This window comes from Myotis yumanensis, unplaced genomic scaffold (assembly GCF_028538775.1).
Source record: "Myotis yumanensis isolate MYYU_CA2020_CCGP unplaced genomic scaffold, mMyoYum1.0.hap1 SCAF_4, whole genome shotgun sequence".
NCBI classification, from domain to species: domain Eukaryota; kingdom Metazoa; phylum Chordata; class Mammalia; order Chiroptera; family Vespertilionidae; genus Myotis; species Myotis yumanensis.
Genome location: NW_027223755.1, coordinates 90,310,074 through 90,322,109, shown reverse-complemented (window position 1 = coordinate 90,322,109; position 12,036 = coordinate 90,310,074). Strand labels below are relative to the sequence as shown.

The following is a 12,036-nucleotide window of genomic DNA, read 5'->3' as shown; positions in this document are numbered from 1 at the left end:
ACGGGCGTGGGGTTCGAGGTCCGAGGAGGCGCACGGGGCTTTCCTTATCCAGGCCCGAGTTCTGAGCAACCTCAGCCCTGGCCTTGAGGCGCAGACCCCCTCTTGGCCAACTTCCCCCATCCCTTCCCGGGAGCCCTACGTTGGCACGGCGGGTCGGCGGGCCTCGCTGGTGTCCCCTCGAGGGTCAGCATCAGCCTGTCGCTCCGGCATCTCCCCAGGGCGAGAAGGAGGGGGCGTCGCTTCCACGATGAAGGGGGACGACTGGCGTCCCCCAGGAGCCCCTGCCGTAGCCTGCGACAGTGCGATCAGAATTTATTAGGCTCCTAATAAATGCCAGGCTGGGCTTCAGGTCTAATTGGCGAGGCACTACCTGCCACAAAACGGGACGATTGCTCCCGTTTTAAAATGGGATAACGGGCGCGCAGAAAGGCGAAAGTGAAATCGCACAGTCACACTGGGGATGGGCTAGATAGAACCAGCTCTGTGGTTCTGTACTTACGGGCAGAAATCTGAACTTGTGCAAAAGGAAATTTTATTTTTAAAAAAATAGGCAAATGAGATTCAGGCTGTGTGTCTAACGGAATCTTTGGCTGGCAGGGCCTGTCAGTGCCCCAGGCGGCTGCCCTCCTACTTTGGTGAAGAGAAGTGAGTCAATAGCTGTTGTGCCCTCAAATGTCTCCGTTGGGTCCTCCCCACCGAAGCCCATTGGTTAGTCCATTGGGGGTTGCCTTTATGTCACACTCTGAAAGGCCAATAGGAAGGAGGTTTACGCCCTCTTCCAGCCCCCCAAGGCACACCCCAGAGTCCTTTCCGAGCGCACGTGCGTAGTGAATTGTTTGGTTTGTTTTTGTTATGGCTGTTTTGTTTCCTGCCTATTTCCATAAACTTGATAAAATACTTTTTCTCCAGTTCTATGTTCTTTCTTTCCTCTTTAAAAAAAAAAAAACAAAAAAACTCTAGTGCTTGGTGCTGGCACTAATATAACTGGCACTCAGTAAGTACAACTATTAATAATTTTAATACCTATGGACCATACAGTAGTTTCTATGGTTAGAAGTTATTACTTAAGCCACCTTCAGAGTATATATATATATATTTTTAAATATATTTATTTTATTTCACAGAGGCAGGGAAAGGGAGAGAGATAGAAACATCAATGATAAGAGAATCATTGATTGGCTGCCTTGGCTGCCTCCTGCACATCCTCCACCTGGGATCGAGCCCACAACCTGGGCACGTGCCCTTGACTGGAATCGAACTCGGGACCCCTCAGTCCGCAGGCCGACACTCTATTCATTGAGCCAAACCAGCCAGGGCCAGAGTATATATTATTATCCTGAACTTATAAATGGGAAATTAGAGGCTCAGGGAGAATAAATGAGACCTGATTTGGAACCCAGGTCTCTCTCATTCTGGAGACTATACTGACTGAACTATACCAGCTTCTCCAGGGAAATTACAGTCTTTGAGATGAGGAAACATGCACAGATAAAAGTTACTGGTATATTAATGCACAGAGGCAAACTTGTGTGTGCATACGAATCTCTGCTGAGGGGCTTGTTTAACATGTGCATTCCTGAGCCTCCCTCCCAGATATTCTTTGGTGATATCTTCTTTCCCTCTGAAAGGCCAATAGGAAGGAGATTTACTCTCTCTTCCAGCCCCCCAAGGCACACCCCAGAGTCCTTTCCAAGCGCACATGCGTAGTGAATTGTTTGGTTTGAGCACTCTGGAAGTTGTTATGGATATTAACCAGCATTTACTATCATCAAACTTCCCCGGTGATTCTGATGGAGGATCTAGGAAATTACTGTGTTAGGGAGTCAATTTTTGTTGATTTGATTTTCATTTACAAATTTCTGGAGCCCAGCTTTGTGCCTGCAACTCAGGGGTGATGATGGAATTCTATCAGTTGGTTTCTGACCTCAGGATTTGGTCAAAGAGGCAAAGACTACTCAAACAGTAATGTGTAAAAAGTGTAAGAGCAAGCTAAACCTGAAAAGGACATGTCAGTTTTTAATATGTGAATCATAATAGAATCGCTTATAAACAAGAGTTATAAGTATAGTTTACTGGTACTTACCAGTAGTTTTTTGATAACTTTCTGAGTTATTGTATTTCTACAGCATTTAATACAGGATAGGTCATTGAATATATGCTGTGTAACAGAAAAGAAAGAGGACAGTCTCTAGAGAGAGCCAGGACACCCTTCTCAATGTGCTCTTTCTTCTTGCTCAACACCACTCATAGGCAGTAAATCATGGGTGCAAAAGTTCAGGCAGCAAGTCAACATCCAGTGAGCTACTAGCCACCTTTGTCCTAGTGATTTCTGACCTCATCCAGAAAGAAGATCTATTTGGAGCCAGAGAAACACAAGGTTCTGTATGCTAAGAGCCTGGAAATGCTTCTCTTGTAAAGGCTTCTCTTAAGGAAAGCCAATTTTTGCCACCTGCCAGAAGTGCACGTAAGTCTCTTTTATTGCCATTGCTGACTCTTGCCCTGCTTACATTTGGGCACTTTTTTTTTTTTTAATTTCATAGTCACTAGAAATGCGTAGTCACTCTTTGAACATTTACTGATGTCTGTAGTATTTGGGTAGTGTTTATAGTGATGTCCCCAGAGGTGGACTTGGGTGCCAGAAATGGGGTGCTCCCAACCACCCTCATCCCTATTTCTATTGTGAATGTTTGCTTATTTATCTCCTAGACAGCATACTCACTTTAGGAGTCACATGTGAGAGTTCATGTTTCAAAATGCAGTGTTGTTAGATTCTAGTTTGTTTTCACTAGTTTGGACTTCTCAGCTTTGCAATAGCAGCTCTCTGATGTGGCCTTGATAATAAAGCAGCAACTCGGTCCTTTGAACTAATAACTGTTATTGATTACATTATTGGGATAATGTAGTGTTATGAGGACAAACTTTTAAGTCAGACCAGGATTTGGGCCTCCATTTTCTTGTCTATAAAATAGAGATGATAATTATCCCTTGGGATTCTTATGCCTTTCACATTTAAGGGCTTGGTAAATGTTAGCAATTGTCAATATTCTCTGATGTCAGGTAATGTGTATTGAGAAGAAATGGTCTAATTAGAGGCCCATATAAAGCCAAAATATTTTTATTCTTGTAGTGAACAGCTCTGCTAAGAAATGATTGAGATCATAATTTTCAGGCTAGAATCCCTATAAATTTGCCCTTCAAAGAATTATTCCTAAAGCATTAGGTATGTACTCTAATCACAACAAGCGTCTTGTTGAATGAAGAGGTAGAATTATAATTATATACCACTGAACAAACCAGTTTGAAGATTATGATCTCTTAGAGTAGAGGTCGGCAAACTCATTAGTCAATAAAGCCAAATATCAGCAGTACAACGATTGAAATTTCTTTTGAGAGCCAAATTTTTTAAACTTAAACTATATAGGTAGGTACATTGTTATTAACTTAATTAGGGTACTCCTAAGGCTTAGGAAGAGCCACACTCAAGGGGCCAAAGAGCCGCATGTGGCTCATGAGGCGCAGTTTGCCAACCACAGTCTTAGAGAATTAATAATCATTACATAATGAATCTTTATAAGCTAAGGTGTAAAAATTCTTAACTTGAACTCAGAATTAATGCATTCTTTTGTTATAAACTCAATAAAATGTATTAATTGAGTGCCTGTTGGGTGACTAAAGAATCAAACAGGTAACAGCATAGTAATCATGAGATAGTAGCCCTCTGGATACTGACCAGATCAGACAACTTTGCTTCCAAAGGAGGAATAGCCAAGTTCATTCCAGGTTCTTTCATTACATAGAATTAATTACTGGGAGATTGTTTGTATCTCAGCCCCCTTTTTTCATAGATTTTTTTCCGATAACTATACATGCCAATTAGGAATTTCTTTGGAAAACCATAAAAAAAGGTTATGGTGATAGATATCTTAAAATTGCCCATTTTGGAGACTATGATCATTTTTTCTATCAAAACCAATAGACCAAACCCATGAACATCTTAGAAAAGGTTAATTATACAGTTTGTTCATATATGTGATATTCATGCCATATTTCACATATTAATACTTTTTAAGATTGTATGACATTTGTTAACACTGAAATTTTAGAGATGGTATGTTCTTCAGGAAGTAATATGTCTCCAGGTGTTTTAAAAGTTACATTGGTGAGCTGTTAGAATGAGTTGATTTTATGGCATGGACATGAGAACAATTTTAGGGATTCCTCAGTTGCATGAGTTGGGAAGTGTTATCCAGCTGGAATATGATATGGAAGAAGAGACCACATTTAGTAAACACTTCCTAAGTACCACAACTAACATGCATCCTATGAGGTGGGCAGTAGTAACCCGTTCCTTGCATATGCTAATGTTAGACTTGGAGAGAATAAATTGTTTCTCCATGATCTCATGGCTCTTAAATAGTGGAACCTGGTCTCACAACCTATCTCCAGATTTTATTATATATACATAAATATATTTTTTAATTATTTTTTAATTTCAGAGAGAAAGGGAAAGGGAGAGAAATAGAAACATCAATGATGAGAGAGAATCATTGGTCAGCGGCCTCCTGCATGCCCCCAACTGAGGATCGGAGCCTGCTACTGTGGCATGTGCCCTGACCCGGAATCCAGCTGTGAACTCCTGGTTCATAGTTCAACGCTCAACCACTGAATCACAACAGCCAGGTCCTATCTTCAGATTTTAAAACTGAGGTGCATCACACAGTCTCTCAGAATCAGGAAGTAAATAATACCTCCAAAAATTAAAATAAGTGTCTTTAAAGGCCTTGTATAAAATATTTGATTCATAGAAGAGCCCACAAACTCTCACTCCATTCATTTTAACCTAGGTCTCTGGGGATATGATGACAATAAAGCCTACTTAGAATTTTTAGACTTACTCCCTGCCCTCATGTTCCTCCAGAGCCTTTCACACACTGCGTCTGCTTAGTAGGGTTATCTATCCTCTGAGTCTAAAGCAGAATAGAAGCAGTAATTTTAAAAATTATTGCCCTGGCCAGTGTGGTTCATAGTTGGACCGTTGGCCTGCACACTGAAGGGTCATGGGTTGGATTCCTGGTCAGGGGCATGTACCTCGGTTGCAGGTTCAGTCCCCAGCCCAGTTGGGGCATGTGGAAGGCAATCAATGTGTCTCTCTCACATCGATGTTTCTCTCTCTTCCCCACTGCCTTCCACTCTCTCTAAAAATCAATGGAAAAATATCCTCAGGTGAGGATTAACAACAACTACAAAAAATTTTGTTGATGCCCTGGCTTAGTTGGTTGAGCATCTCCCATGCACCAAAAGATCACAGGTTCAATAAATTCCCAGTCAGGGCATATACCTAGGTTGCCAGCTCCCTCCACAGTAGGGGGCGTACAGGAGGCAGCTGTTTGATGTTTCTCTCTCCCTCTCCCTTCCTCTCTGAAATCAATAAAAAAATCTATTTTAAAAAACTTAAACTTGTCTTTGAAGTTTGGTGGACTTTTCCAAATTCAGGCATTCTTTCCATTAGTTTTGAAGTAGGTAGTTAACACTTGTAATTTCATGTGATAACTAGACATAAATCGAAGTGTATCCATGTGAACGGGGCACTCGAGGTGGGAATGGGATGACTGTCTTGCCACAATCCTAACCATAGGCCGCTGTCTCCCTGAGGCCTTTGAGACAAGGGGAAAAGACCAGGAGGCTACAGGGATGTTCTAACACATACTTACTTGTGAAGCAGCTCAGAAAAAGCCAGGAACCTCTCAGCTCCAACCTGCTGGTGAGTGTGCTGAGAACAGCTATAAGCATCCTCATGAACACTAGGCCTTCTCAAAGAGGCATTTAATCACAACCAGCAGAGGAGGGTGTGTTTAGTCAGAACCCAAGCTGGGAACTTTAGTGTCTGAGCTCGATTTTATCACTGAAGAGGCACTTTCATCCTTTAGAAGTACTGCCTTTTTTTTTTTTTTTTAATGGAAATAACCCTAATACATACAGGTAGAAATAGCAGAAAAGATCTACTGAATTTGGTTAAGATGTGTATTTTTTCTGTTAACTTTCACTTTTTGAATTTAGGGTAAAATGAAACTAGCCAAATTCCTAAGGTGTAGTCCAAAGTCCATGCAGTTTTTAGTTTGTTGAAGACAATTATAAAACAGTGGCCACCTCAGTTTTTCAAAATATGAGTTATAAAATACGCTTTGATGTCAGTGGGTGATTTGTTTTCTCTCATGAAAAACAAACTTTCAGATCTGGTAAGCTAGGAACTACTGGGGCATTCTAGTTTTAAAAGGCTAATTTGTGAGAAATTAACTTCATATACAGTCATTTCTCTGCAAATGACTGAAATTCATACACTTGGCCTCACTCTTTTTTTTTTTTTTTAATCCTCACCTGAGGCTATTTTTCCATTGATTTATAGAGAGAGTAGAAGGGAGGGGTGAGACAGAAATATTGATGTAAGAGAGACACATTGATTGATTGCCTCCCACACACACCCCAACTAGGGCTGGGGATCGAATCTGCAACCAAGGTATGTGCCCTTAACCAGAGTCAAACCTGGGACACTTCAATACATGGGCCAGTGCTCTGTCCACTGACCCAAATTGGCCAGGGCATTTGGCCTCACTTTTAACTCCCAACTTCTGTTTGTGTCTCCAGTTCCTCACTAGACAGTTGTACATCACCTCAAACTCAACTTTTCTAAAATCCAACTAACCTTTCCAAGATGGCCCCATCTGTTTACAATGACCTCTTTCTATCAGTTGTACTGTTCTTCTTCCCCAGTTCTGAAACCTAGCCAGCATCTTGGGTTTTCTTTCTCTCTAGGCACCAAAGTCCACAAATTATTATTATTATTATTATTAGAAATACTATTATTCTCTTTTTATTGATTTGAGAGAAAAGAGAGAAACATCGATTTGTTCCACTTATTCATGCATTCATCAGTTGCCTCTTGTATGTGTTCTTACCAGAGATCAAACTCACAACTTTGATGTATCAGGACAACACTCTAACCAACAGAGCTACCCGACCAGAGCCCATAAATTATTTTCTTAACATCTTCTAGATAGATTGATCCCTTTCTTTTACTACCTTTGCCATTTTCATTTTTGTCACCTTAGTTCCAGCAGTGATAACAGTTCATTTGTAACTTGTTCCAACCTAATCCTTCTTGATGAGATTTATTATCCTAATGCACAGCTATCTGATCTCATTGCCTCTGAAACCTTTATGTGCTCCCATTGGCTCACCTGTCTTTAACCAGGCACATAAGACCCTGTATCTGACCTGTAGCTCCTATATCACTCATTGCTCCCCATGAAAATACTGAGAGCAGCGCCCAAGTCAGGCCCATCTTTCCTGACCCCTTGCCCAGCCCTCAATGGAAACCTTGTATCTTTCCTTTGACACTGAGTCCGATGTGAATATGAATGTACCTAAAGGGCCTTCCCAATGTCCAAGCTCATAGGAAAAGTTCAATAAATAGCAGTGTTTCAGTTATTTATTTCCTGGGATGATACTATCCACATGGTAGTTATTTAATAACTATTAACCAAGTAAAGAAACTACTCAAAATGATTTCTTTTTCCAGAAACCTATATATAAGATCTCTGACTTCTTTAGCAATTTGAAGAGACTGTACAAAGTAAAGCACTTAGAAAATTTTTCAAGGTTCCTAAATAGCCCTGGCCAGGGTGCTTAGTGGTTAGACCATCAGCCTGTGCATCAAAGGGTCTCAGGTTCAATTCCTGGTTAAAGGCACGTATCTGGGTTGCAGGTTCACTCTCTGCTACCCCCGCCCCCAGCCTTCCCTGTCCTCACATTGATTTTTTTTCTCTCTCCCCCATCTCACCCTCCTTTCTGCTCTCTCTAAAATAAAAAATAAATCAATAGAAAATATATCCTCAGGTGAGGATTAATTACAACAAAAAGTGTTCCTGAACATGCAAGTAATGAGCAAATGTGATTATCAGAAATAATTTAGAATTTGTCATTAAGAACATTTATTTAGATTCTTTTCTTCCCAATAGAACAGTTTTTTTTTTTAATATATTTTATTGATTTTTTACAGAGAGGAAAGGAGAGGGATAGAGAGTTAGAAACATCGATGAGAGAGAAACACCGATCAGCTGCCTCCTGCACACTCCCCACTGAGGATGTGCCCGCAACCAAGGTACATTCCCTTGACCGGAATCAAACCTGGGACCCTTGAGTCCGCAGGCGAACACTCTATCCACTGAGCCAAACTGGTCAGAGCTCAAATAGAACAGTTTTTAATAGACCTATACAAAAGATTATTTCCCTCTTTGCTACCATCAATTGTGAATAACTATTACTTATTTAAATTAACACTAAGCTTAAAATTTAGTTCTGTTAGTATTCTGAGTTGAAAATCTCCCATTAGTGTTTGGCCAAAAGAAATATAATACAGTATACTTTTTATAATTTTATATATATACTAGAGGCCCAGTGCACAAAAATTTGTGCACTCGGGGGGAAGAAGGGGTCGCTCAGCCCCGTCCTGTGCCCTCTCGCAGTCTGGGACCCCTCAGGAGATAATGACCTGCTGGCTTAGGCCTGCTCCCAGGTGGCAGAGGGCAGGCCCAATCCCTAGGTACAGCCCCTGGTTTGGCTCAGAGCAGGACCGATGGGGGAGTTGGGGCGCTGCTCCCTATCATGCACAGAGCAGGGTTGATGGGGAGGTTGCAGTGCCACCCCCTGTCATGCACAGAGCAGGGCTGATCAGGGGGTTGGGGCGCTGCCCCCTGTCATGCACAGAACAGGACCGATCAGGGGGTTGGGGTGCCACCCCCTGTCACACACAGAGCAGCTCAGATCAGGGGGTTGGGGCACTGCCCCCTGTCATGCACAGAGCAGGGCCCATCAGAGGGGTTGGGGCTCCATACCCTATCACACACAGAGCAGGGCCGATCAGGGGGTTGAGGAGCTCCCCACTGTCACACACAGAGCAGGGCCCATCAGGGGGTTGAGGAGCTCCCCCCTGTCACTCACAGAGTAGGGCCGATAGGGGAGTTGGGGCACCGCCCCCGTCACACACAGAGCAGGGCGGATCAGGGGGTTGGGGCGCCACCCTCTATCACCCACAGAGCAGGGCCGATCAGGGGGTTGGGGCGCTGCACCCTGTCACACACAGAGCAGGGCCGATCAGGGGGTTGGGGTGCCACACCCTGTCACACACAGAGCTGCAGGGTGATCAGGGGGTTGGGGCACCGTCCCCTGTCACGAACAGAGCAGGGCGGATAGGGAGGTTGTGGCCACACCCCCTGTCACACACAGAGCCGCAGGGCGATCAGGGGGTTTGGGCGCTGCCCCCTGTCACGCTGATCCTGGTGCCGGGAGGCCTCGCTGCTCCACTGATCCCAGTGCCGGGAGGCATATTACCCTTTTACTATATAGAATAGAGGCCTGGTGCACGTATGGGGGCCAGCTGATTTGCCCTGAAGGGTGTCCTGGATCAGGGTGGGGGTCCCCACTAGGGTGCCTGGCCAGGCTGGCTGAGGGGCTCAGGGCTGTTTTCAGGCTGGCGGGTGACTGAAGCTCCCAACCGCTCCTTTTTTTCTTTTTTTTTTTCTTTTTATTCTGGGCCAGCTTTAGCTCTGAGGCCTCTGCTGCTGAAAGCAGGTTTCTGGCCTTTGTTTACCTTCTGTATTTGATACAATGTTGCGGTCCGGCTGGCTGAAGCCCGGCTGACTAAAGCAGGTTTCTGGGGGTTTTTTTAGCTTCTATATTTGCAACATAGTTGCTTAGAGTTGCAGCTGAGAGGCCAGCAAGTCAGGCAGGGAACGTTGGAGTCCACTGTCACTGGAGCAAGCAAGCCTCCTGTTCGCTTTAAACTGCCTGGCTGCTGGCCGCCATCTTGGCTGGCAGTTAATTTGCATATTGCCCTGACTAGCCAATGGGAAGTGTAACGGATGTATGGCTAATTACCATGTTTCTCTTTTATTAGATAGGGTATTTTACAATTATTATAATGTCAGACATTTTCATTAAGAACAACTCCATAAGTACAAAGAAAAACCAAGCAAACAATCATGACCCTCTCCACTCAACACACCCACTCCTAATACTTCATTGTATTTTCTTCTAGTCTTTGTTTATAGATTTGCTAATTTAAATTATAGTGTTATCATGTTCTATGTAAAAATGTTCACCTTATAAAGGGTGATAAAATTCTCTTATCACTGCAATTGAAAATAAGGTAAATTGCCATATGCCCAGCTCTGTACTAGGCACTTTACTTGCATTCTCTTATTTCATCCTTAAAACCTCCTAATGAATAGCTGAAACAAATATAATATTGAATGTCAACTGTAATTGAAAAATGCCTTTTTTTTAAAAAAGATTGATTCAGTGATACAGAGTGATCCATATTCTCAGGTTAATATGGACTCTTCAACTGGTGATAAAAATTCTTGGAATCTTTTTTTTTAATTAAATCTTTATTGTTCAGATTATTACATTTGTTACTCTTTTTTCCCCCACCCAACTCCCCTCCTCCCAGTTCCCGCCCCACCCTCCGCCCTCACTCCCCACCCACTGTCCTCATCCATAGGTGCACGATTTTTGTCCAGTCTCTTCCCTCATCTCCCACTCCCCTTTCCCCCCCAAGAATAGTCAGTCCATTCCCTTTCTATGTCCCTGATTCTATTATAATCACCAGTTCATTCTGTACATCAGATTATTTATTCACTTGTTTCTTAGATTCACTTGTTGATAGATGCATGTTTGTTGTTCATAATTTGTATCTTTACCTTTTTCTTCTTCTTCCTCTTCTTAAAGGATACCTTTCAGCATTTCATATAATACTGGTTTGGTGGTGATGAACTCCTTTAGCTTTTCCTGATCTGTGAAGCTCTTTATCTGACCTTTAATTCTGAATGATAGCTTTGCTGGGTAAAGTAATCTTGGTTGTAGGTTCTTGGTATTCAGTACTTTGAATATTTCTTGCCATTCCCTTCTGGCCTGCAAAGTTTCTGTTGAGAAATCAGCTGACATTCGTATGGGTATTCCCTTGTAGGTAATTGAGTCTCTTTCTCTTGCTGCTTTTAAGATTTTCTCTTTGTCTTTTGCTCTTGGCATTTTAACACTTGGGTTGTGGGAAACGAGTTAAGTCGGCTCGCGTGAATTGCGCGTACTCCGCGGGAGCCGTCTTAAACTCGGTTCATATAGATTTGCGGTGGAGTGCGGGAAACGTGTAAACTCGGGCCGATTGTAACTGCGTATTACCAAATATTTCATTTCAGTCGAACCCATACTTCAAAAGATATAGGCATTTTAACGCGCCATCTTATATTTTGGCGGGAAATTCACCCGCAACCCAAGTGTTAATGATGATGTGTCTTGGTGTGGTCCTCTTTGGATTCCTTTTGTTTGGGGTTCTCTGCGCTTCTTGGACCTGTAAGTCCATTTCTTTCACCAGGTGGGGGAAGTTTTCTGTCATTATTTCTTCAAATAGGTTTTCAATATCTTGCTGTCTCTCATCTTCTGGTACCCCTATAATTCTGATGTTGGTGTGTTTGAAACTGTCCCAGAGGCTCCTTACACTATCTTCGCATTTTCGGATTCTTTTTTCATTTTGCTTTTCCAGTTGGGTGTTTTTTGCTTCTTCGCATTTCAAATCTTTGACTTGATTCTTGCGCTCCTCTGGTCTGCTGTTGGGTGTCTGTATAATATTCTTTATTTCAGTCAGTGAATGCTTAATTTCTAGTTGGTTCTTTATCACAACATCGAGGGTCTCATTAGATTTCTTGAGGCTCTCATCAAGTTTATCGGCAGTTTCTAGCAAATTATTGAAAGCCCTCAAAAGTGCGTTTTTTAGCTCTATATCCTCCACTTCTGGCATGTTTTTTTGTCTCCGCATTTTTTATGCTTTCTTGGTGCACGCGCTTGTGGTCTTTGTGCGCAGTCTTGTTGTAGTTAAGCCTTAATCGTTGTTGGCAGTACTAGGGGTGAATTGACTTCCAGGTTATCTGGCTATGAGAGTCAGCAGCTGTGTCTGCAGTGGGAGAACTTCTGTGCTGAATCTGCCTG

At 42.7% G+C, this 12,036-nt stretch overlaps 1 protein-coding gene across 2 annotated transcripts in view; it reads left to right on the top strand.

The window, feature by feature from the left end:
• Positions 1-12,036, top strand: part of BFAR (bifunctional apoptosis regulator) — a 31,018-nt gene that overhangs the window by 240 nt on the left and 18,742 nt on the right. Inside the window, exon 1 of one of the 2 annotated variants that reach the window (XM_070412947.1) lies at positions 2,261-2,464. The exons of the other annotated variant lie outside the window; for it this stretch is intronic. The gene's annotated coding sequence lies outside the window, so the exon portion shown is untranslated. Of the gene's footprint in view, positions 1-2,260; positions 2,465-12,036 lie in introns of those variants that run through there. 2 annotated transcript variants of the gene reach the window in all.